Source organism: Lissotriton helveticus, chromosome 7 (assembly GCF_964261635.1).
Source record: "Lissotriton helveticus chromosome 7, aLisHel1.1, whole genome shotgun sequence".
NCBI classification, from domain to species: Eukaryota; Metazoa; Chordata; class Amphibia; order Caudata; family Salamandridae; genus Lissotriton; species Lissotriton helveticus.
Window position 1 is genome coordinate 1885985539 of NC_136068.1, and position 23595 is coordinate 1886009133.

The following is a 23595-nucleotide window of genomic DNA, read 5'->3' on the forward strand; positions in this document are numbered from 1 at the left end:
ACTTGTCACTGACCCAACGCACTCAATATGCGATCGAGAGCAGAAGTGCTGGCGGGGCATTCTGTCAGAAGAATCAATAACCCAATCGGGGTTCTGGGAAGGAGTTTGATAACCCAATCGGGGTTCTGAGAACGAGCGCGATAACACAATCGGGGTTCTGGGAAGAAGTTTGATAACCCAATCGGGGTACGACTGTTAGCTGAGAGAGGGTTGCGACGCTGGTGTCGCACTTCAGCTGTGGGTGCCAGTCCTGACCTGCGGTGGTCCTGTCCTGATTTAATTTGGTCCATACCTGTCCTGATTATGGTGTGCACCTGTTCTATCCTGTTGGCATCTGTCCTTTATTCCAGCTCGTGGCCAGGGTTGGTCTTCACACCATTTTAGGTAACTATAAATCTGTGTGGGTATGTCATTGTATTGTTTCCCTTTTCTTACCCTTCCTAGGTTTCAATGCTCAAAGAAAGTCTCATAATATTTGTACATCCTTTTGCTTTGTTCATTTTCTTCTTAATTGACCTAGCTTTAATTGAATTCGTATGGACTCTGACATTTAAGAATATGCATCGATAAAGTGTTTAAATTTTTCCAGCGTCTGTGGTTATTTTATGAATGCAAAAGATTATTTACTGCCTATTATTCTAGCACCCATGATCCCTTAGGACTCTAGGTACTGGTGACTTGGATTGGTAAGTCAATGGTATAGGTCCTAATTGGTTAATTTAGATCCTGATTTAGCAAAGGGTTACTTGTTCAAAGTGTGTATGTTTTTATGGGCCCAGGTAAGTGTGGTAAAAGGAGCAGGTGAGCCCGCGCTCTATCAGTATTCTTTTGGTAGCAGAGGATAGGTTTAGTTAAGATAGGTAGTTAGTCGCATATTAAGTATTTGATTTTATATTGATTTTACGTATTAGCCAAAACCGTTTGTATTGTTCTATGTTTGTTTTGGAATCCCTGGGGGCAGAATAGCGGGTGGTTTATGGAAGCCACTTTGCAGTAAGGTCACTTGCCTAAGGAAGTAAATGCATGGTTAAGTAAAACTGGAATCACTGATTAGGGATTTTTTGTATAAATGTGTGAATAAATGATAGCAAAGGAGTTCGCTGGTGAAACTTTGGCCTTATATCACCTAGAAAGGGTAAGCCCAAGGGAGTAACAGGTTCTCTAATGCTTGTATGAAGAGTAGGAGGAAGGGATCTACTCGCAGTGTATGAGGAGTAAGCGGAAGAGATTTACTCGCAGTAGGTGCAAATCATCTATCCTTTGGAATAGTCACTTAGACACAGTGGCATATGTTTTTTTACGTTGTTTATTAATGAAATTTTGCATTTAAAGTGAAAAGAAATAAGTCTTAGTATTACCTTACAAAGGAGGGAGTCAGTTGCGGAGCTGCGCTGACGTCACCAAGAGCCGCGCTGGTATTGGTTTAGACAGCGGGTGTGTAGCTGAGGTAATAATTGTAATGGAGGGTTTAGTGCAGGAGCATGAGAACTTGTCTCACAAGAAAAGCTGCGCAAATTATTGGTCGCAATATATTTGAATTCTAAACGCTGATTGTTTCTTGAAAATAGGAAACGCGCTGGTATTGGTGAAGTATTTAGTAAACAAATGAGTGTAGCTGCATAGTAAATTTATCGGTGCAAATCATATGTGGCATATAGATCCAGCAATTATAGGAAACCGACCCGAAAGGAAGTACTTAGAGTTGGCGCATGAGCAGTACATAAGAGGAAGACCTCATATCATGTATGGAGGGAAGAGAAAATGTCACTTTTTAAGAAAGTCAAGACTTTCTTCAAGAAAGATAAAACAATTAAAACAAGAGAAGGAATTATTATTCCACCACCAAATACGCCTGCATCATACATGATGGTGGAAATGTGTGTGGTTAGAGAACTGGATGGAGTACACTAAAGATAATGGTGTTTTGGCATTTCCAGAAAATGGTCCCTTTCATTGTAGAATTTTGTACAATTTGAGAACACGCATGAATGAATTAGATCCTAGACCTAGATTAACCCAGTACGAAGCATTTGAAAAAATGGGAAACTGAGGCTTTTGAGTGAGATAGACCCAGAAGTGACAGAAATTGGAGTAAATTCTATCCCAGATTTCCTAAAGAGACAAGAGATTAGCAAATGAAGACATGGATACAGTCTATGTTAGTGGAAGGATTATATCCAGTACTAACTTTGGAAGAACCGTCAGGAAATAAGTGCGCAGAGAAAAGGGGGAATCTAATGACTAGTGGTGATTCAGATGATGATTATTTGGATGATTTGTTAATGAAAAATATGCCACCTTACCATGAGTGAGCAAGTAGAGTTAACCCTAGTGCTCCATTCTTAAGACCACCTTTGGTTCCACAAGTTGTACATGAACCTTCACTAGAAAAGGTCTTACAGGAACGAGAAAGAGAGGCAATAAATAAAGAGAGAAATGAATTGATTCAGAAAATATCCCTGAAGCCCTAACTATACCAGTAACTATAGGTCCCGTTGTTCCCCTGTATGGAGATAAACAGATCTGTCCTAAAACTCCTGTTTTGACCACACCTGTAGTACAGCCTAGAAAGGAAACCTTGATTGTTGATGACCAATCAAGTGAATGTGAATCAGTGGTATCCCTAATGGATTTACCTATAAGGGAACCTGGAGGTAGCTCAAACAGGAAAAATAATCCTGGAAGCCATAGAGAAGTAAGGATGGAAACATCCTCAGGTAAACGAAGTGCTACTGTAGTAACCCCAGAAAAAAGCGAGAGGTGATCTCGAAAAATAGAAAAGCAAAAAATCACAAGCGAAAGCATTGGATATTTTCAAATTAAGAGTTGAATTGGAAGAATTGCTTGCTGGAATTGTGGGGTTGGACATTCAGTGAAGACAACTTGTTCCATTTAAAATTAATTGAATTTGGCTTTGGAAATGGGAATTGATGTTGGAAAATCTAAAGTGTTGCAGAAACATTATTGAGCTGAATTTTCTGACAAAGATTTAGAAAACATTAATGTGTCAGGAAGGAAAGTGCAGATAAAGGAGCTATTGTCATTGTTGCAAAAATGGGGTGATTTACACAAGTGGAAAGCTAGATTGACAAAGAAAAAAAGTTGAAGCCCAAGCAAAAAGCACTGCAACTGAATATTTGGTAAAAGAATCAGAAAAAGTAGAAATGTTGTGTCCAATGAGAGCAGTGCCAGGAGGAGGTTTTGTACATGGCCCATTGTCCCTACAGGATATTTTATCATTTACAAATGATTTCCCAAAACTCAGAGAGAAACCTGTAGAGTGGTACAGGCAAGTCGAAGATTTGTGAAAGTCCCAAAAGTATTGTTGAAAGATTTAGATGGGTTGTTTGATATTGTAGTCCCCACAGATTTGTGGACAGATGTAAGATCATCATAGATTGGCCCAGTGAGGAGTACCCAAGGGATCCTAATACAGAATCACCATCAGATGATGTGATGAAAAAATACCATCAAGTCATAACCTTCCTGAAAGGGAAAGTACCCCCAAAAGAGACAGATTGGACAAGAATAGACAGAAGTACCCAAAATAAAGATGAATCAGTACACACATATTATGGGCGTCTTTTACAGGTATTCAAGCAGTACAGTGGGTTGGAAAACATTGACACGGAAGACATGACACATTTTATTTATCGGTTTGTGTTAAAAACGGAAATTTCGCAAATGATTAAAGATCATAACATTTGCTTGCAGGTCAAGCCTGTTGATGAAATTCTCAAATATGCAAAATATTATGGGGATGAAATTGAAAATAAATGAAAAAATGTAGACGAAAAGGTAATGTGGGCACAAGTAAGCAGAGCAACAAGAACTCCAGTCGAATCAATTGAAAAATAATCAGAATCAAGGAGATGGAAATGGGGGTAAACCAAGAGGTAAATGGGCATTGGAGAAATGAGTGAAGGCTGTGCTGAGTAATAATGTACAAACTGACCATTGGAATTCACAGACGCAGAATGGGGTGTCAAGGAAGCAACTGCAACAGGTAATACAAAACCAGTTACCACTTGCACCTATGCCAGATTCTGGGAGCCACGCTAAATACAGTGTGGATACCACAAATTGGGGAAGAAGTGGAAGGAGAGACGCAGTAAGATCACAATTTCTTTTGAGTGACGCATTTTTCGAGGAAGATAGTTACTGATGGTGCCTGAGAGGGGAGGACGAGGAGTGCGTACTTGGCGCATCCTTGCCCATAGATCAGACAGGTCCATACAGTGAGGGAAAAGTAAGTATGGGCGAAATTTGTGAATTTGCGGTCCGCGAAATCGCGCGAAAGCGAATTCGCAATCCGCAGAATTCGAAAATTCGTGCGAATTTGCGGATTTTTTTTGCATGTTCGCGGGTTTTTTTGCCTATTCGCGGACCGCTTACAGCGCACCGACCGCGAGGTTGCCCATGCGGTCGTACATGAGTGCGGCCATCTTGTGCGCGTTGTGTATTTCCGTTTCCGGGTGCTATTGGCAATCTCGCATTGTGTGCGGCGCGCTATTACGAGTTTGCGCGTGTTTTTGCATGCTCGCGGGGGAAATATCATGCAAACTTACCCACGCGGTCCTCAATGGGTGCGGCCATCTTGTTTTTCATTCATTGCTATGGTCCTGTGCATGCTTTTTGAATCCTACTTGAATCTTTGCCATCCTTTCTTTCTTTGACCTTTTTTTTGCTCATTATCTATCTCTCTATTTGTCTAGATATATATTTTGTGTTTTTTTTCAACTTTTTGTTACTTTATAACTACTTTTTTGGTTTAGCTCTCTCTTTCATTTTTTTTGTTTTTGTTCCCCCTATTTTTTTCTTCTTTTTGCCAGGACCATGCCAAAGGGAGCCGGCAAATCAAAGGGGAAGGGTCCCGCACCCCGTAGCCGGCTCCCTTGCGGGCGATTGAGGGGAGTTGATGTAGTGGCCAGGGAGGTTTGTACCGCAGTGGAGGTGGCCACCCTGATTTATTTTGTTCTGTACCACCTCCCTAAGACCGTGGCAGTAGGGGGCAGGCCCGGTCAAGGGTATGGCCTCCGGGAGCATCGGCAGCGGTGGGATAAAGTGTGCCAGGCCATGCGGAGGTAGTCGTGGGTCCAGCACACCTTCGACCAAGCGACGCACTGGTGGGCTGACATCCTCGACCGGGAGCAGGACCTGCTTTACCTGCTAGGTGTGGAGATCCCTGGCCTCGGTGAGTAGCTATTTAATAACTACTTTGTGTTCTTCTGCTCGGTGTTATATTGCTAATATATGTTTTTCCCGAAGAGAAAGAACGCTGACTATTCGATTACATTTCAGGTCAAATAATGTTTAAATAGCTTCTGTGATTGCAGGTGCTCGCCTCCTCAGTGGTGTTGCTAATATGCTTACTTGTTTGCAACTTTGTGCTCATTTGGCCTGAGAATATGTATGAGTGTAGTACTTTACAGAACTGTGTAATGCTAGAGAGACTAGAGACTCAAGTCCAGTCCTTCCTTTGTACTCCTGCTGCCACTAAGAAGAAGAGATAGTGATGGATTGATAGGTTGAGTATATTATGACTTGGTATTAGTAGTAGTAGGACATTTTTAGTGCTCTGCAATCATGATGACAGACTGTGTCTGTCACGTCGCGTGCTGCTGAGTGCTGGCAGTGGTAGTAGAACCTTTTGTTGTTGGTTTAGTTGGTGATTTACATAACTTTCCAAGTAGACGGTCTGCGAATCCAGCAATACTGTACTAGTAGTATCCTCCTAGTTGACCAGATCAGATAGGTTAATACATGTAATGCAATTGTTGCTAATTTGTTTCCCCGAGATAATTTTAGATTGTGGTCAAATAAATCAAATATTTAAAAAAAACAATCATCCATGTTGTGTTTCTTTATTTCATGATCATCAGCACCTCCCAGGAGCAAGGCGACTAGCAGCACCATTGAGACTCCGGTGGAAAAAGGTGGCAAGTCACAGCAGTCCCTTGCAGGCTCTTCTGCTGGCCTCAGTAAGTTGTTCTATTGTTATATTAATACTCATACTTCCCTAACTTTTACAGCTCCTATTCATAACAAACTGTTTCCTAATTCTATTTTTTACAAAATATTCTTTGATCTTCTTCTAATCTAGACTACTTTCTACATTCTTATGCTTCCTCTACCATCACTCTCTGTGCTACTACTATTTATGATTATGAGTCGGTCTGTGTAGGTAGCTAAGCTTGCCCAGTCGGCAAACGGTGTTAAACAAAACTCTGATCCAGCAATAGCTCTAGGCACCGAGTTTAGTCATCTGGGTTGCCCTTGCTGTCTATTCCAGTCTTTTTAATGTAAGTGCTTTGACAATTTCCAACAACAAAATGTCAATGTTTAGACCAAGAAAAAGGTAGCAGTTGCCTTTTTGATTTGCTAGGAGCACATACCATACTGCTAGTGTTTCAGGGACTATTATGCACATAAAGAAGTATGGACAAGAGAAATAGGACATTATTGATGATAGGTGCAGTTCGACTTTCGACATAACTCAGTCTGAACAGAAGTTGAACCCCCAATCTCCTGACCGACTATCTAGTGTGTCTGACCAATGATTTTACGACCCAGAAGAACAGAAGAGGACTACAGCCGAATCCCGGCCTATCTGAGTCACAGAAACATGACTGCCAAGTACAGTAGTTCAAACCCTTCCGCTCGCTCACTCACTCGTGAACAAAAACCACATAGTGTTTGTTAGTTTTAAAGTTTTATTTTTAATTAAGAAATTTAAAACAAATTATTTATTTTTAATAGCGTAGTATTCGGAGCGAGCACTGCTGATAGATGACGTTAAAGTTTAAACAACATTCCCATGAATCAAATTACTTTAACGTAATAGTTAACAGACACATGAAATTATTAGAAAAACTGTGCGGGAGCCCCCACCTTCTTTAAAGTACTCAAAGTACTGCTGGTGATGACTTACTAGTAGTTGATGAATCGTCCTGTTGGCAGAAGGGCAATGTAATCTTCTTTCTGTAATTAGAAAAATGGTGCACATTAAGCAAGCATTCATCAGTTGTCCTAAGAAGTGTAGCATTTAATGGAATAAGCATATAAAAAGTTAACACCCTCCCCTAAACCGTTACTATTTTTCAATCCCAGTAATAAAAAATATGTTATGTAACATTTCCTTCCATTACGAGACGAAATAGGGGGTTGTGTATGGCATCTGAAAATATGACATGTTTTTTCAAGACGTCACAACATCTGATGCGCCGCAGATGACCACCAGTGCCGGGGCCAGCACTGCGAAGGGCTCCACTCTAGGGGCGGAGGCGGCGGCGCCACCAGGAGGAGATGGGGGGAAGGCTCAGCGGCGGCGGACGGTGGTAAGTTATTATACTCCTTACTTATTGACATTTTTGAGTAGGCTCGCAAAGGAGTGTATGATGTACTGTACAGTACACTAGTACAAGTACACTGTACTGTTAAGAACAGTTACTAATTTAGAACTACTTTTTTGGCAATCACGGAGAAGACAGTCAACCTTGACTTGTAAAAGCATTAGCGGCGGTACTTCTCGGGTAAGCAATGGCCCTCTCTATTTGACTTCAACTCAGCTGGCAAACTTTTATTGTGAAGCCAAGTCATATCAGATGTACTATTGGGCGAAAAGTGTAAGAAGGGTGAAATGAAGGACGAGCGAGTCTTAACATTTATGACTGTAAAGAATAGTGTTTTTGAATGCAAGTCAAGAGAAGAAGACGGTGGTTTCCAAAATATAATGAAAAGGGTGTTAGTTGGTAGTTGAGAAAAATAAAACTTGGTAAATTTGAGACATTAAGAAGAATGATAGACGTACTTTGGAAGCCTGGATGTTATCTTCTTTTTCCTCATCGATAGCAGAGGTGTATGATGTAGTAGAGCAGACGCTGAGTGGATAAAGATTGTTACTTTGAACAGCATGTCCGTGCCAGAGTAGCAAAGCTGAGGAAATCCAAATACTAGAATTTGTGATTGATCACAAATACTCCCTGCCTTGACTAACAGTACAGTACTTTACTTTGCACACGCAGCATCTATTGTGTATGGATTGTATAGTTGACAACATTATATCAAGTTAAGTCCCTTCATCCGCCAATTATGGGGTCCACACTCACTCCCTATGTAATAATTTTATTTCAGCTGTGTCATGGGTGGACTATCGCTGTTGTACACTCAATCTATCAAAACAAAGCCCCTAAAGCCGTCCATCATACAACCAAAGATCATGTGATCGGCAGGATAATGATATATGATCAGAATTAAATAATCCTCATTCTTCTTTTGTTGTAATAAAGGCCCAGGGGGCAGTGCGAAAGATATCATTACATTCAGCAGTAACCGAGTATGGCCAGTGGCAAAGCCACCCCTATAGAAAAGTAAGAGCTTCCTATCCCCACCTGCATGTACTGCTTAAAGTACTGCGAGTCTGCGTCATCATGACTTGTGTCTGTTTTTCTTGGAGTCAAGCTGAGTGAGCTGCCATGCCGGCTGTCACAAGTTCACGTACCACTAATTTCTTTTGCAAAACAAGAGAAAAAAACAGAAGACTTTTTTTAGTACTCTCTGACTATGTATGTATTAGTGAGTCCATCCATAATCCTGCTAGTGGAATTCCCGAAACTCCCAGTAATGTCAGAGGCCTACAAAGACGGCGGAAAGATACATGGCAAAATGTTATACTGTGTTTGCTACTTGCTGGTGTTACTGAGAGTCAACTTTCAGTAAAATTATTTTGACTTAATGTTAAAGACTATTGGCTACAGTATTTTTCTTTCTTTCTTCATATAGATGCTACTCCAACAAAGCTCACCGGAAAGGAGATGGCTGTCCGGGCCAGGGCCCGTAAGCTGGAGGCTGTTTGTGCCGAGTATCGGCGGCTGTGGGCTCGGGAGCAGGAGGAGGAGAAAGCAACCACTGCATCCTCCTCCAGTGCCCCTGTGTCCACCAGCCAGAAGCCTCCTGCCAAACGGAGCTGTGGCCCGACAGCCTCCCGCCGCTGCCGCACAGCAGCAACACGATCAGCTGCCCCTCAGATCCTGGATGGTACGTCAGCACCGCCTCCATAAGAGAGTGAAGTACTTGGAGCGGATGGCCGAAAAACATCAGCCCCAGCTCCGGGACCTCCCACAGAGCTGCGGGACGTGCAGCAACAGCTGTCCACACTACGCCACTGGAGGTAGTGACTGTCCCTTGCCCCTTTTGTAAAGACTGTTGGGGGTGGGAATTGGGTGTTTGGGAAAGGGGACTTTTGGACTTTTGGACATTGGTTGTGGTTAGGGAGGGGAGTGAGTTGGGTTAATTTATTTTATTGTATGACTACATAGATATATTTCTTAATAATTATTTTTCATCCCAAAACATAGTATACGCGTTCATATTATTTTCTGTGGGGATGGGCGGTGGTTACTGGACGTTTGCTTTCTTCCAACTTATCAGCATGAATGAAACATCTAGTCCTGAAATGTACCAAAGTGCCAGTAACATGTTAGTGAATTCAGTAGCCCTAGTAGTACTGCAAGTCTCTGCTCTCCTCCCAGTCCTAGCCCAATATTCTACCTCTCTAAAATACTTATCTTACCTGTGATTCGTGTTTCAGAATAGGGGTAGCCACAGGGCTGCTTGCATGGCAAATGGTGATTAAGGTTGGTTGTTGACATGTATCCTTGACGGATGAAATATCATTGTTGTGCTGGTAGTAGTAGTGGTACACACTGGCAGTAGCAGCATATGAAAAAAAAGGAATTGAAACATTGAATGGCCTGAGCGTAGCATTAGAAACAGTACAATAGATAGTATGCTACAGAACAGTGCATACATTGTAGAATAAGGAGTGCTAAAGTATTCTGAATATAACTTTACTAGCTTTGTGGACTATGGCTACTATAAGAAATATTATGAAGGCAAAGGATACTTAAACATAAGAACTAACCATTTGATTTGTCATGTGTACGAGCATGATGTTTGCTGCTCAATTCACGATGTCGCACATGAAATTCCATTTTTCAACATTTTCTGGTGCTGCTTAGACCTTATCCTCCCCTGCAAGTGTGTGGAAATTCTTGGTGTCATAGTCATACCTCAATGAAAATCCACACAGCCCGGGGAAGAGGGTTAGGGTTTTTGAAGTTTGGATTGGAATGGGACGTTTTGGGAAATGTTTTGTGGAGAGAAGAAAAAAAAAACACTGCATGGACAAACAACAAATGAAGAGAAACACATTTTTGGATTCAAAGATATCCATAAATCTTTTAAGGGACATAAAGGTAGTGCACTACTGCATAAAAATAGCAAAGAAATGTATGAAATAGCTGGAGAAATGACTTTGAAGCAGAGAACAAAGAAACGCACCTAGTCACATTCGTAGAAGTTCAAGTTTTTTACAACGATAACATTTAAAAGATAAGGAGAAGTTAAGAGAGAATACTGTAACTTTATGTTGTAGTTGTCCTGTTGAATTGGTGAAGTTGCATGCATCCTGCCATTCCTCTTATTCGCGATATACTCCTCCATTCCATCTTACTTATTTATTTATTTATTTAGTGTATTTATAGAGCGCAGAGACCTGTCACCCAGAGGGCATCCTGGCGCTTTGATCAAGAAACCGTACACTTTAACCGCTTTAACTTTTACGCTCCGTGGATGAATATTGGTGACCAGACACACTGTCCACTGGCTGCCTGATGAATAATTGCGGATTGCGTCTGAGTTCAGCGTTTGTTCCATGGCACATAGTGAAAGCCGTCCTGTAATTTTTGATGGGAAAAAACAGTTAGTGAACCAGTTAAAATAATATAAGGTACGCTGTGTAGTGCAAAAATAATACTTTCAGTTTCAGAGTCGACAGTATTACAAAACATACAAGCATCATTTCGAAAGTGCGTACTCTGAGTCTCCTTTTCAAGGATAAATAAGTGTGGGCGAAATTTGCAGATCTTTCCCCTCAAGCTAGGTGTAAAGTGTAAACTGCGATTTTAGAACCCTAACCCTAACCCTAGGCCCTAACCCCCCTTTTTCACCATGGATTTTCTCCAAACCACTTGCGCCCAATATTAGACCTTCCCAGCAATGCCCACAGACCCGCCAACCCACCCGCAAAAATGAAGAACACCACCAAACAGGCAAAAAGCAAAAATGCAAAATCTCACACTTAGAATATTTTCGGCCTAGTTCCCAGATCACTTCATGCCCGCTCTGCAGCTGGGCCCTAACTCTCCTTTCCAACCATGGATTTTCTTCAAACCACTTGCAACCAAAATTAGGCATGCCCAGCATTGCTCCAAGACCCCCCAACCCACCAAACACCAGGAACCCCCCAAACAGCCCCCTGAAAACACGAAAGTGAGCGAAAAGTGTGAAAAGTGAAAAACTTTTTCACAATGGTTTTTGTCCAAACCACTTGATTCCAATATTAGACCTTCCCCGCATTGCCCCCAGGCCCCTGAACCCATTCGCAAAAAAGCAGAACACCCGCAAACAGGCAAAAAGCAAGAATGCAAAATCTCACACTTAGAATGCCTTCCTTCAATTCTGTCCAAACGCGCTCTGCAGCTAAGCCATAACTCCCCTTTTACACCATGGATTTCTTTAAAAACAAATGCAATTAAAGTTAGACTGTGCCAGCAGTGCTCCCAGACCCCAATCCCCCCCCCCAAAAAAAAAACCTAGAACCCTCCCAAACAGCCCCCCAAAAACAGGCAAGTGAGCAAAACGGAAACACTTTTTCACCACGGATTTTCTCCAAACCACTTGCGCCCAATATTAGACCTTCCCAGCAATGCCCCCAGACCCGTCAACCCACCCGCAAAAGAGTAGAACACTTCCAAACAGGCAAAAAGCAAAAATGCAAAAAGTCACACTTAGAAAAATTTCGGCCTACCTTTCAAATCGGTACAAATGGGCTCTGCAGCTAGGCCCTAATTCCCCTTTCCCACCATGGATTTCCTTAAAAACAAATGCAATCAAAATTGCCATCAGTGCTCCCAGACCCCCAGACCCCCCCAAAAAACCTAGAACCCCTCCAAACAGCCCCCCAAAAACAGGCAAGTGAACAAAAATGGGAAAAAAAATGTTACCACGGATTTACTCCAAACCACTTGCGCCCGATATTAGACCTTCCCAGCAATGCCCATAAACCCGTCAACCAACCCGCAAAAGATTAGAACACCCCCAAACAGGCTAAAAGCAAAAATGCAAAATGTGAAACTTAGAAAATTTTCGGCCTACCAGTCCAAATCACTCCAAACGCACTCTGCAGCTAGGCCCTAACTCCCCTTTCACACCATGTATTTCCTTCAAACGACTTGCAATCAAAATTAGACTGTGCCGGCATTGCTCCCAGACCCCCTGACCCCCCCAAAAACCTAGAACCCCCCCCAAACATTCCCCAAAATCAGGCAAGGGAGCAAAAACTGAAAAACGTTTTCACCAGGGATTTACTCCAAACCACTTGTGCCCGATATTAGACCTTCCCAGCAATGCCCCCAGACCCTTCAACCCACCCGCAAAAGAGTAGAACACCCCCAAACAGGCAAAAAGCAAAAATGCAAAAAGTCACACTTAGAAAAATTTCGGCCTACCTTTCAAATCGGTCCAAACGGGCTCTGCAGCTAGGCCCTAACTCCCCTTTCCCACCATGGATTTCCTTAAAAACAAATGCAATCAAAATTAGACTGTGCCATCAGTGCTCCCAGACCCCCCCAAAAAACCTAGAACCCCCCCAACCAGCCCCCCAAATACAGGCAAGTGAGCAAAAACTGGAAAAATATTTCACCACGGATATTCTCCAAACCACTTGCGCCCGATATTAGACCCTCTCAGCAATGCCCCCAGACCCGTCAACCCACCCGCAAAAGAGAAGAACACCCCCAAACAGGCAAAAATGCAAAATGTGACACTTAGAAAATGTTCAGGCTACCAGTCCAAATCACCCAAATGCACTCTGCAGCTAGGCCCTAACTCCCCTTTCCCTCCATGTATTTCCTTCAAACCCCTTGCAATCAAAATTAGACTGTGCCGGCAGTGCTCCCAGACCCCCAGGCCCCCCAAACACCTACAACCCCAGTGCGCTATACAAGTATCAAATTTACACACAAAATTACACAAACAGCCCCCCCAAAATCAGGCAAGTGAGCAAAAACTGAAAAACTTGTTCACCACAGATTTTCTCCAAACCACTTGCGCCCGATATTAGACCTTCCCAGCAATGCCCCCAAACCCGGCAACCCACCCGCAAAAGAGTAGAACACCCCCAAACAGGCAAAAATGCAAAAAGTCACACTTAGAAAAATCTTGGCCTACCTTTCAAATCGGTCCAAACGAGCTCTGCAGCTAGGCCCTAACTCCCCTTTCCCACCATGGATTTCTTTAAAAACAGATGCAATCAAAATTAGACTGTGCCGGCAGTGCTCCCAGACCCCCAGACCCTCCCCAAAAAACCTAGAACCCCCTCAAACAGCCCCCCAAAAACAGGCAAGGGATCAAAAACTGAAAAACATTTTCACCACGGATTTACTCCAAACCACTTGCCCCGATATTAGACCTTCCCAGCAATGCCCCTAAACCCATCAACCCACCCGCAAAAGATTAGAACACCCCCAAACAGGCAAAAAGAAAAAATGCAAAATGTGACACTTAGAACATTTGCGGCCTACCAGTCCAAATCACTCCAAACGCACTCTGCAGCTAGGCCTTAACTCCCCTTTCCCACCATGTATTTCCTTCAAACGACTTGCAATCAAAATTAGACTGTGCCGGCATTGCTCCCAGACCCCCTGACCCTCCTAAAAACCTAGAACCCCCCCCACATTCCCCCAAAATCAGGCAAGGGAGCAAAAACTGAAAAACGTTTTCACCACGGATTTACTCCAAACCACTTGTGCCCAATATTAGACCTTCCCAGCAATGCCCCCAGACCCTTCAACCCACCCGCAAAAGAGTAGAACACCCCCAAACAGGCAAAAAGCAAAAATGCAAAAAGTCACACTTAGAAAAATTTCGGCCTACCTTTCAAATCGGTCCAAACGGGCTCTGCAGCTAGGCCCTAACTCCCCTTTCCCACCATGGATTTCCTTAAAAACAAATGCAATCAAAATTAGACTGTGCCATCAGTGCTCCCAGACCCCCCTAAAAAACCTAGAACCCCCCCCCCCCAACCAGCCCCCCAAAAACAGGCAAGTGAGCAAAAATGGAAAAAACTTTTTCACCACGGATTTTCTCCAAACCACTTGCGCCCGATATTAGACCTTCCCAGCAATGCCCCCAGACCCGTCAACCCACCTGCAAAAGAGTAGAACACCCCCAAACAGGCAAAAAGCAAAAATGCAAAATGTCACACTTAGAAAAATGTTGTCCTACCTTTCAAATCGGTCCAAACGGGCTCTGCAGCTAGGCCCTAACTCCCCTTTCCCACCATGGATTTCTTTAAAAACAAATGCAATCAAAATTAGACTGTGCCGGCAGTGCTCCCAGACCCCCAGATCCCCAAAAAAACCTAGAACCACCCCGAACAGCCCCCAAAAACTTTTTCACCACGGATTTTCTCCAACCCACTTGTGCCCGATATAGACCTTCCCAGCAATGCCCCCCACCCGCAAAAAAGCAGAACACCCCCAAACAGGCAAAAAGCAAAAATGCTCAATCTCACACTTAGAATATTTACTGCCTTCCTTCAATTCTGTCCAAACGCGCTCTGCAGCTAGGCCATAACACCCCTTTTCCACCATGGATTTCCTTAAAAACAAATGCAATCAAAATTAGACTGTGCCAGCAGTGCTCCCAGACCCCAAAACCCCTCCAAAAACGCCTAGAACCCCCCAAACAGCCCCCCAAAAACAGGCAAGTGAGCAAAAACGGAAACAACTTTTTCACCACGGATTTTCTCCAAACCACTTGCGCCCGATATTAGACCTTCCCAGCAATGCCCCCAGACCCGTCAACCCACCTGCAAAAGAGTAGAACACCCCCAAACAGGCAAAAAGCAAAAATGCAAAATGTCACACTTAGAAAATTTAAGGCCTATTTCAAAACCACTCCAAACATGCTCTGTAGCCAGGCACTAACTCCCCTTTCACACCACTACATTGCCTCGACCACTCCATACCACGACTAGACAGACATGTAGTTCTGCTGTAGTAGTTGTTGTAGACTGGTTTACCTCTTTGCCACTCACAAATTGGTCATAGTTCTTTAGTAAACCGACGCTGATGATCCATCCATCCCAGTGAGTGACTGTAAAGAAAAAATATATATTATTTAATTAATCATCATGGTATATTGGCAAACAGTAAGTCCAAGGACATGTTGCATATTGGAAATGCAACGTAGTGGCCCCTGCAGTTGAAGTACAATTTGAATTAAACAAGGTAAAAAAAAGAAGAGTAGACTTTAGTTACATTTAGTGTTTAAAAGATTAAATAATAAGCGAAGACATATGATATATTTCATGCACAACAAACAAACAGCGATTGCTTTCATAAGAGCCAGACAGCCATTGATGTCCACTGCATGAAATCATCTTCTCATTATTCATTACCTGTTCCACTTTTTACTCGCACCTTCTTCTGAAAGTGAGTTCCCACAGGGCAACCTCTCCAGTCAATTTCAGAAGTAAATCTCAGCAATCAGCAAGCATTTAGTCTGTAATTCCAGTCCCACTTGAGGGGACTCGTCTACGAACACAAAGTTTCTTTATTCTGCATAATCCGGCCATCTGGCTTCGAGGGAAATGGATAGGGGGAGTCTGGAGGAGGAGGATAGAGCAGCATGATTGAGTTGTGAACTTGTGGAATGCAGACTGCGGCACCTTCAAATCAATAAGGAAATTAGATGAAGACAGTGCTGCTGATGGACTTGTTGTGATTAGGTGATTAGAGTTTTGTTGTGGGAAAAGTTGCAAAACAAAGAAAGACACACAGGAATAAAAGTGAATAAGGACAAAAAAAGGAAGTCTTTTTTAGGCCTCGGTGTCAGGGAAGTAGAGCTCGTCCTCAAACTGTATGGATTGAAACGGGAGTAGGTCAGCTAACAGAGAAGAACTTCCGTCAACTAAGTCGGTGTCCTCTTCTTCCATTCGTGCATTCACATATTTTGTAATCTGGTGGTATGAAGTGCTGATTCAGCTTGATCAGTGTTAACCTCTCCACATTTTTGGGTGAGAGGCGGGTCCTTTTTGAAGTTACAATGGCACCAGCAGCACTGAAAACACGTTCAGAAGACACGCTTGTGAGTGGGCAAGACAAATAATTTAGAGCCAGGTTGCTGATCAGTGGCCATAGAGGCCTTTTCCTATACCAATACAGCAATGGGTTCAGATTAACAAAGACCTCTGTTGGCTCATCCAGATAGGCCTGCACCATCGACTCAAGGTTCTCCACGGTTGCTCCACTTTGCATACCATCTGTGGCCTTTGCAGCACTGGACTGAGCAAACCCTTGTTGAGTTAGCCAATCCGCTTCCGACAATATTATGGCTGGACCTGGTGCAAGGGAGGATGATGATACGGTTGCTGCTTGTCTCGTTAACGGCTGTGAGGGAAAGTGACGCCCTTCGGCCACAGATTCAGAAGTGGAACTTGACGCCGGATGGCCGGCTGATTCAGTTATACTTCTGCCGGCTCCTTGAATTTTCTGCCGCTCTTTTTCGAACTGAGTGGCTGACACAGCCAGCCAATGTTTGTACTTTGAAACATCTGCTTCATCAAAAGGAATGAATGCTTTGCTGGCCACTGCCTTTTTGCACCGTGGATCCAGAATAGTTGCACAAATGTAATGTTGTTCTGCATATATGTTTTTAAGCCTTTCATTGTCAACTAGGCAGCTTAATAACCTCTCCGCCAACTGATATGCGTCTTGCTTTTCAGCATCATCTCTGGACGTTGAAGACACTGCCTTCAGTTGGTGCTCTAGCATGACCAACAATGGGATAGCTTTGCCCAAAGAACAGTCCTGATGACTTCACGCTTAAAGACCTCAAAAGGATGAAGCATGTCTGTCAGGCTTGCAACTAGCTTCCATTCCTCCAACTCTAGTCTCATCTCTTTCATAGTAGAACCCAGTTTATAGACATAATCATTTACTACCCCCCACTGCTCAGACAGACGCTCAAGCATGTAAAAGGTTGAGTTCCAACGTGTTGCCACCTCCTGGATGAGTCCTTTGACTGGCAGTCTACGTTCATGTTGAATGCTCCTCAGCTGCTTCCGGGCCTTAAAAGAATGGCTGAAATGTGTGCAGATTCTTTGGCAGGTGGTCAGTAACTTGCTGACTGTGTTTTCTTTTTTCAAGAATTCTTGCACCACGATGTTAATACTGTGTGCCAAACATGGCACTCTGAAATAGCCACCTTGCTGCATGGCCTTAACTATATTACTGCCATTATCCGTGGAAACATAACCAACTATGCGATTTCTTGGATGCAGCCAATCAGAGACCTTCCTATCAAACTCATCCAAAAGGTTTGGTGCAGTATGAGTTTTCTTCATGGCAAACATGGCTACTGTTGCATGTTTCCGAGTCGCTTGAAAAACTGTGTCCGTGTCAATACCTGCAGATACCTTCTCTGTAACCCCTGCAAAAGAGACCCAGTGTGCAGTGATGCACATGTAATCAAGGGTTTGGTAACTGGTCCACATGTCTGTTGTCAGGTGGATAGTGTGAACAGCACTCTTCTGCAAAGCTGCCCCAATGACCTCCAGCACATCTTGATGTAGTGCTGGGACCGAAACCCTGGCAAAATAGGACCGGCTAGGAACCTTCCATTTAGGGCAGACTGTTGCCACAAATTCTAGAAAACCCACCCCTTCCACGAAAGAAAAAGGGAGAAGGTCCAGCGCTAGCATTTTAGCCAGCTTTGCGTTATAGAGACGTACCGTTGGGCGGTTGCCTTCAAATGGCGAATCCGACCAAAACATGCTGCCTGACTGCCTCGCTGCTGCCTCGCTGCTGCCGCGTGACCACGCCCCCCTGCCATCGCGCGGCGTGGTCCGTGCTCGCCTGACCGGCCCCTGGTGTATTTGCCTTTTCTGCACTCTGCATTTTGTTTTGTCATTCTGTTTTGTCAATCTGTATTGCCTGTATCTTTTTCCCCCATTATTGTAATTTCCCTCTGGTGTTGCTTCTGCCCTTCGTCCCCCCTCCCCGCTTCCCGCCACCGCCGCTAACCCCGCCCCTTTTGCATTCTGTACCCTCCCCGCTCCCGCCTCCCAGCTGCTCCGCCCCCCGCGCACTTGGCCATATATGGCGACCGTGCGACGCAGGTGAGTGTGACCTAGTTCTAGGACACCCCCGCGCCGCACGGCCACCAGCTGCTGTGTACGCCCTCCCTGCCTGACTGCCTCGCTGCTGCCTCGCTGCTGCCTCGCTGCTGCCGCGTGACCACGCCCCCCTGCCATCGCGCGGCGTGGTCCGTGCTCGCCTGACCGGCCCCTGGTGTATTTGCCTTTTCTGCACTCTGCATTTTGTTTTGTCATTCTGTTTTGTCAATCTGTATTGCCTGTATCTTTTTCCCCCATTATTGTAATTTCCCTCTGGTGTTGCTTCTGCCCTTCGTCCCCCCTCCCCGCTTCCCGCCGCCGCCGCTAACCCCGCCCCTTTTGCATTCTGTACCCTCCCCGCTCCCGCCTCCCAGCTGCTCCGCCCGCCCGCGCACTTCGCCATATATGGCGACCGTGCGAACGCGCAGCGTTGACGCGCAGCGGGCGCGCCGATTGTGCGCCGAAGGCGCGCCAAAGGTAAGCCCGTCTGCGCCCGTCCGCGCCTGGACCGCGCCCAGGGCCAGGACCCCTGGCCCCCACCGACGGAAGACGACCCGACGAACCTACAATGCCGCCGACCTCTTCGCACTCAACACCGGCGACATCCCGGGATGTCACCGAGCCACCCCGAAGCACACCCACGGACCCTTCAGCTGCCACGCCTGCAAGTTCACCTGCATCCGGACCGACCCTGCACCAGCACCCGCCAAGCCGAACACCAGCGGCAACCACCTCAAGTGCATCCTGCTCAACACCCGCTCCGTTCACAGACACGCCGTCGAACTCTGGAACCTCCTCGACACCACAGCCCCTGACGTCGCCTTCCTCACAGAGACCTGGATGAACGCCTCCTCAGCGCCCGACATCGCCATCGCCATCCCAGAGGGCTACAAGATGACACGGAGGGACCGCACCGCCAACCAGACGGGAGGAGGCATCGCCATCATCCACAGAGACACCATCCGCATCACGACCAACAGCGTCGACACCCTAACCACCGCCGAACACCTGCACTTCCAGATCCACACCGACCCCAGAACCACCCTCAGAGGCACCCTGATCTACCGACCCCCGGGACCACGCACACGATTCAGCGAGGACATCGCCGACTTCGTCAGCCCGCATGCCCTCCCCTCCGCCGACTACATCCTCCTGGGGGACCTTAACTTCCACCTGGAGAACAACAGCGACCGCAACACCATCACCCTGCTCGACAACCTCGCAAACCTCGGACTCAAGCAGCTGGTGACCACCCCCACCCACCTCGCCGGACACACACTCGACGCCGTTTTCTCATCCAGCAAAGACATCGCCTTCAGCCACGCAACAGGACTCCACTGGACGGACCACAGCTGCGTCCACTTCACCTTCAAAAGAACGACGATCCACCACCACCAGCAACAGGTTGCCCGAAGAAGCTGGAACAAGATCACAGCCGACCAGCTCACCGCCTCCCTTAGCCATCACCCTCCCGCCGGCTCAGAGAACCCCAGCCAGGCCGCCGACACCCTCACTAAGTGGATCAGCAACTGCGCGGACGAACTCGCCCCTCTGAGGACCCCGCCCAGCAGACCCGGCAGCAGAAAAACCCCATGGTTCAACGACGAACTCAAGAGCTCCAAGAAGAACTGCCGAGCCCTCGAGAAAGTGTGGAGAAGGGAACCAACAATGGACAACATGACTGCCCTCAAGCTCGCCACCCGGAAACACCACCAACTGATCCGCGCCACCAAGAAAAATGCATACAAGGACCGGCTGGACAACAACGCACACAACTGCAAGGAACTCTTCAGCATCGTAAAAGAGCTCTCCAACCCCAACGCCGGAAACAACGACATCACCCCGTCGCAAGACCTCTGCAACTCCCTCGCCTCCTTCTTCCACAACAAGATCGAGGACATACACAACAGCTTCAGCATCCAACCGACGCACGCCACGACCGCAGCAACGCCACCCACCACCACCCTCCGCGCCTGGACTCCGATCAGCACCGAAGACACCATCCGCACAATGAACTCCATCCACTCCGGATCTCCAACCGACCCCTGCCCTCACCACGTCTTCAACAAGGCCGACGTGGTCATCACACCCCACCTGCGGGACATTATCAACACCTCCTTCGACACCGCCACCTTCCCGGAGAGCTGGAAGCACGCAGAACTCAGCGCTCTACTCAAGAAACCTACAGCGGACCCCACCGAACTCAAGAATTACCGTCCCATCTCGCTCCTCCCGTTCCCGGCCAAAGTCATCGAAAAGACCGTCAACAAACAGCTGGCCGCCTTCCTCGAGACGAATGGATCCCTCGACCCCTCACAGTCTGGCTTCCGAGCCAACCACAGCACCGAGACCGCCCTCATCGCTGCCACCGATGACATCCGAACCCTGATGGACAACGGAGAAACAGCGGCCCTCATCCTCCTAGACCTCTCCGCGGCGTTCGACACTGTCTGCCACCGCACCCTAGTACAGCGCCTCGGCAACATCGGAATCCAGGAGAAGGCACTGGAATGGATCACCTCCTTCCTCGACGGAAGAACACAGAGAGTCCGCCTACCACCGTACAAGTCAGAGGCCACCGAAGTCATCTGCGGCGTCCCCCAAGGATCCTCGCTGAGTCCCACCCTCTTCAACGTCTACATGAGCCCCCTCGCGGCCATCGCACGCAAACACAACCTCAACATAATCTCCTACGCCGACGACACCCAGCTGATCCTCTCCCTGACCAACGACCCCGCCGCCGCCAGAACCAACCTGCACGAAGGGATGAGAGATGTAGCCGAGTGGATGACTACCAGCCGCCTGAAACTGAACTCAGACAAGACGGAGGTCCTCATCCTGGGCTCCTCGCCCTCCGCCTGGGACGACTCCTGGTGGCCCCCCGCCCTGGGCACCGCACCCAAACCGACGGACCACGCACGCAACCTGGGCTTCATCCTGGACTCCTCCCTCTCCATGACCAGACAAGTCAACGCCGTTTCCTCATCATGCTTCAACATCCTACGCATGCTACGGAAGATCTTCTGGTGGATCCCCACCGAGACCAGGAAGACCGTCACCCAGGCCCTCGTCACCAGCCGACTGGACTACGGCAACGCCCTCTACGCCGGAACCACCGCCAAGCTCCAGAAGAGACTCCAGCGCGCCTCAGCCAGACTCATCCTCGACCTCCCACGAAACAGCCACATTGCGGACATCTGAGAGACCTGCACTGGCTCCCCGTCAAGAAAAGAATCACCTTCCGTCTCCTCACCCACGCACACAAAGCCCTACACGACCAAGGCCCGAGCTACCTCAACAACCGAATCAACTTCTACGCTCCCAAGCGCCACCTCAGATCAACCAGCCACGCCCTCGCCGATGTCCCACGCATCCGAAGAGCGACAACAGGAGGAAGGTCCTTCTCCTACCTGGCCGCCAAGACCTGGAACTCCCTCCCGTCCGACCTGCGCCTGACCCAAGACCACCTCGCCTTCAGGAAGAAGCTCAAGACCTGGCTGTTCGAGCAGTAACGGCACCCCCCCTCCTAGCGCCTTGAGACCCTACGGGTGAGTAGTGCGCTCTATAAATGTCCTGATTGATTGATTGATTGAATGGTGGACTGCACCATTTTACGTGATGCTGATGATGCAGACTTCTTCAAACCTGTTAGGCTCATTGGTGTACTTTTTCGCATTGGTGTCTCTCCCGGACTCTTAGTGTGCCTCATACATGTTGCAGGGGTAGAGGGTGTGGGCACTACCACTGCAGTGCTGCTGCCAGGGGTACTGGGTGTACCAGAAAAAATGTCTGTCGCTTCTTCACTTTCCCCCTGCATGATCAGCCCCTAGTCATCATGAGATGCAATCTGAATGGATACTTTTGGATCAGTTCTACTTTTGGCTTCCCGGATCTTCCTTAGGTGCGCCTCCCACTGGATAGTGTGGTGTTTTTGGAGATGACCTCTCTGGCCTCCGGTACCATAGTTGGTACCAAGCTTACCCCGACTAACTAATATTTTACAAATCGAGCAAACGACCATGTTTTCTGCAGTTTTGCTAACACTAAAGAAGTCCCAAACTGGGGAGTGGAGATGTCTGCTGGTGGTGGAGGTGCTATTTTCAGTTTCAATGCCAGATGAAGTAGAGGATGGGGGTGGCTGAATTCGTCTCTGTTGTTCACTTACATCACCACTACTTGAGGTGATGGAGGTCGAGCTGGAGAGGTCCCTGCCAGCCCTTCTGACTAAAAATATGGAAGCTGTAGGTCGTGTTGGTGTTGTAGTTAACTGCGTTGGTGGTGGTACCAGTGCCATGCCCCCCACATCCCGCTCAGCAGCCATTCGGGATAGGGTGAAAGGGTCTGTCCACTGGAGTGACATCTGTGATGACTGGGTCGTCGACGTCGTCAGACTGTTCATCAGCATCAGAAGACACCACTTCTTGTTCGTCGTCATCACCCATAAGTCGAAGCCTTGCTGGATCCTTCCTTTTAGGCTTAGCTGCCTTTGTCTGCTCATGGCGTGCCTCACTGTCAGACTGCATTAATGGGTTCCAATCAGGATCAAGGTCATCAGAATGAAGGGGGCTTGAAGAAGAACTTGTAGTAGTAGTAGCAGTAGTAGTAGCAGCCCTCCTTGACCTTTTTCTTGCTGGGGATCTGGAAGACAATGGATCATCATCAGGAGGAGTGGCTTCCTCGGATGATACCTCCGCTTGAATATCAATTTCCTGATGTGCCCCTACTTCTGAAGGAACAAGTGTTGTAGGCAGTTGTGCCACTCCATGAACATCTAGTTGCACCTCTCCATGCACCTCTCCATGCGCCTTCACTTGTTGCTCTACTTGCGCCTCTACTTGCGCCTCTACTTGCGCCTCTACTTGTACCTCTACTTGCACATATACTTGCACCTCTCCTTGCCCATGTACTTGCACTTGTACTAGTTGCACCTGCGGTTGTGGCTGCGGCTGTGGTTGTTGAACAATCTTCAGCTGAGTTACACCCGGTGTTGATTGGGTGGTACTTTCTTGTGATGAGCCAACATCACTGGTCGATGGTGATTGAGAAACAAAAGTGGCTGCCTCAGCAGCACTCATGGTCTTGGACCTAACTTGACGTGGTGGCACTGAGCCCGATGAAGCGGAGGTGCTGCTTCCAGCTTGGTCCCCGGCGGACACCGCTGCTGTTGAAGGCATAGTTTGTTTTTTCTCCCAAAAAAGGTGTCGGTGGGCACACCAGTCTGCTTGGTAGGTGGTGCCACTTGCTTCTTCTGCTCCTTCTTACTGGCAGTGGCACTGGCAACTTTTTACGCTGAGGCGCTACGGCCACCTTTCTTTGAGTGTATGTAAAAACAAAGGGAGGTCTCCTTAGAAATC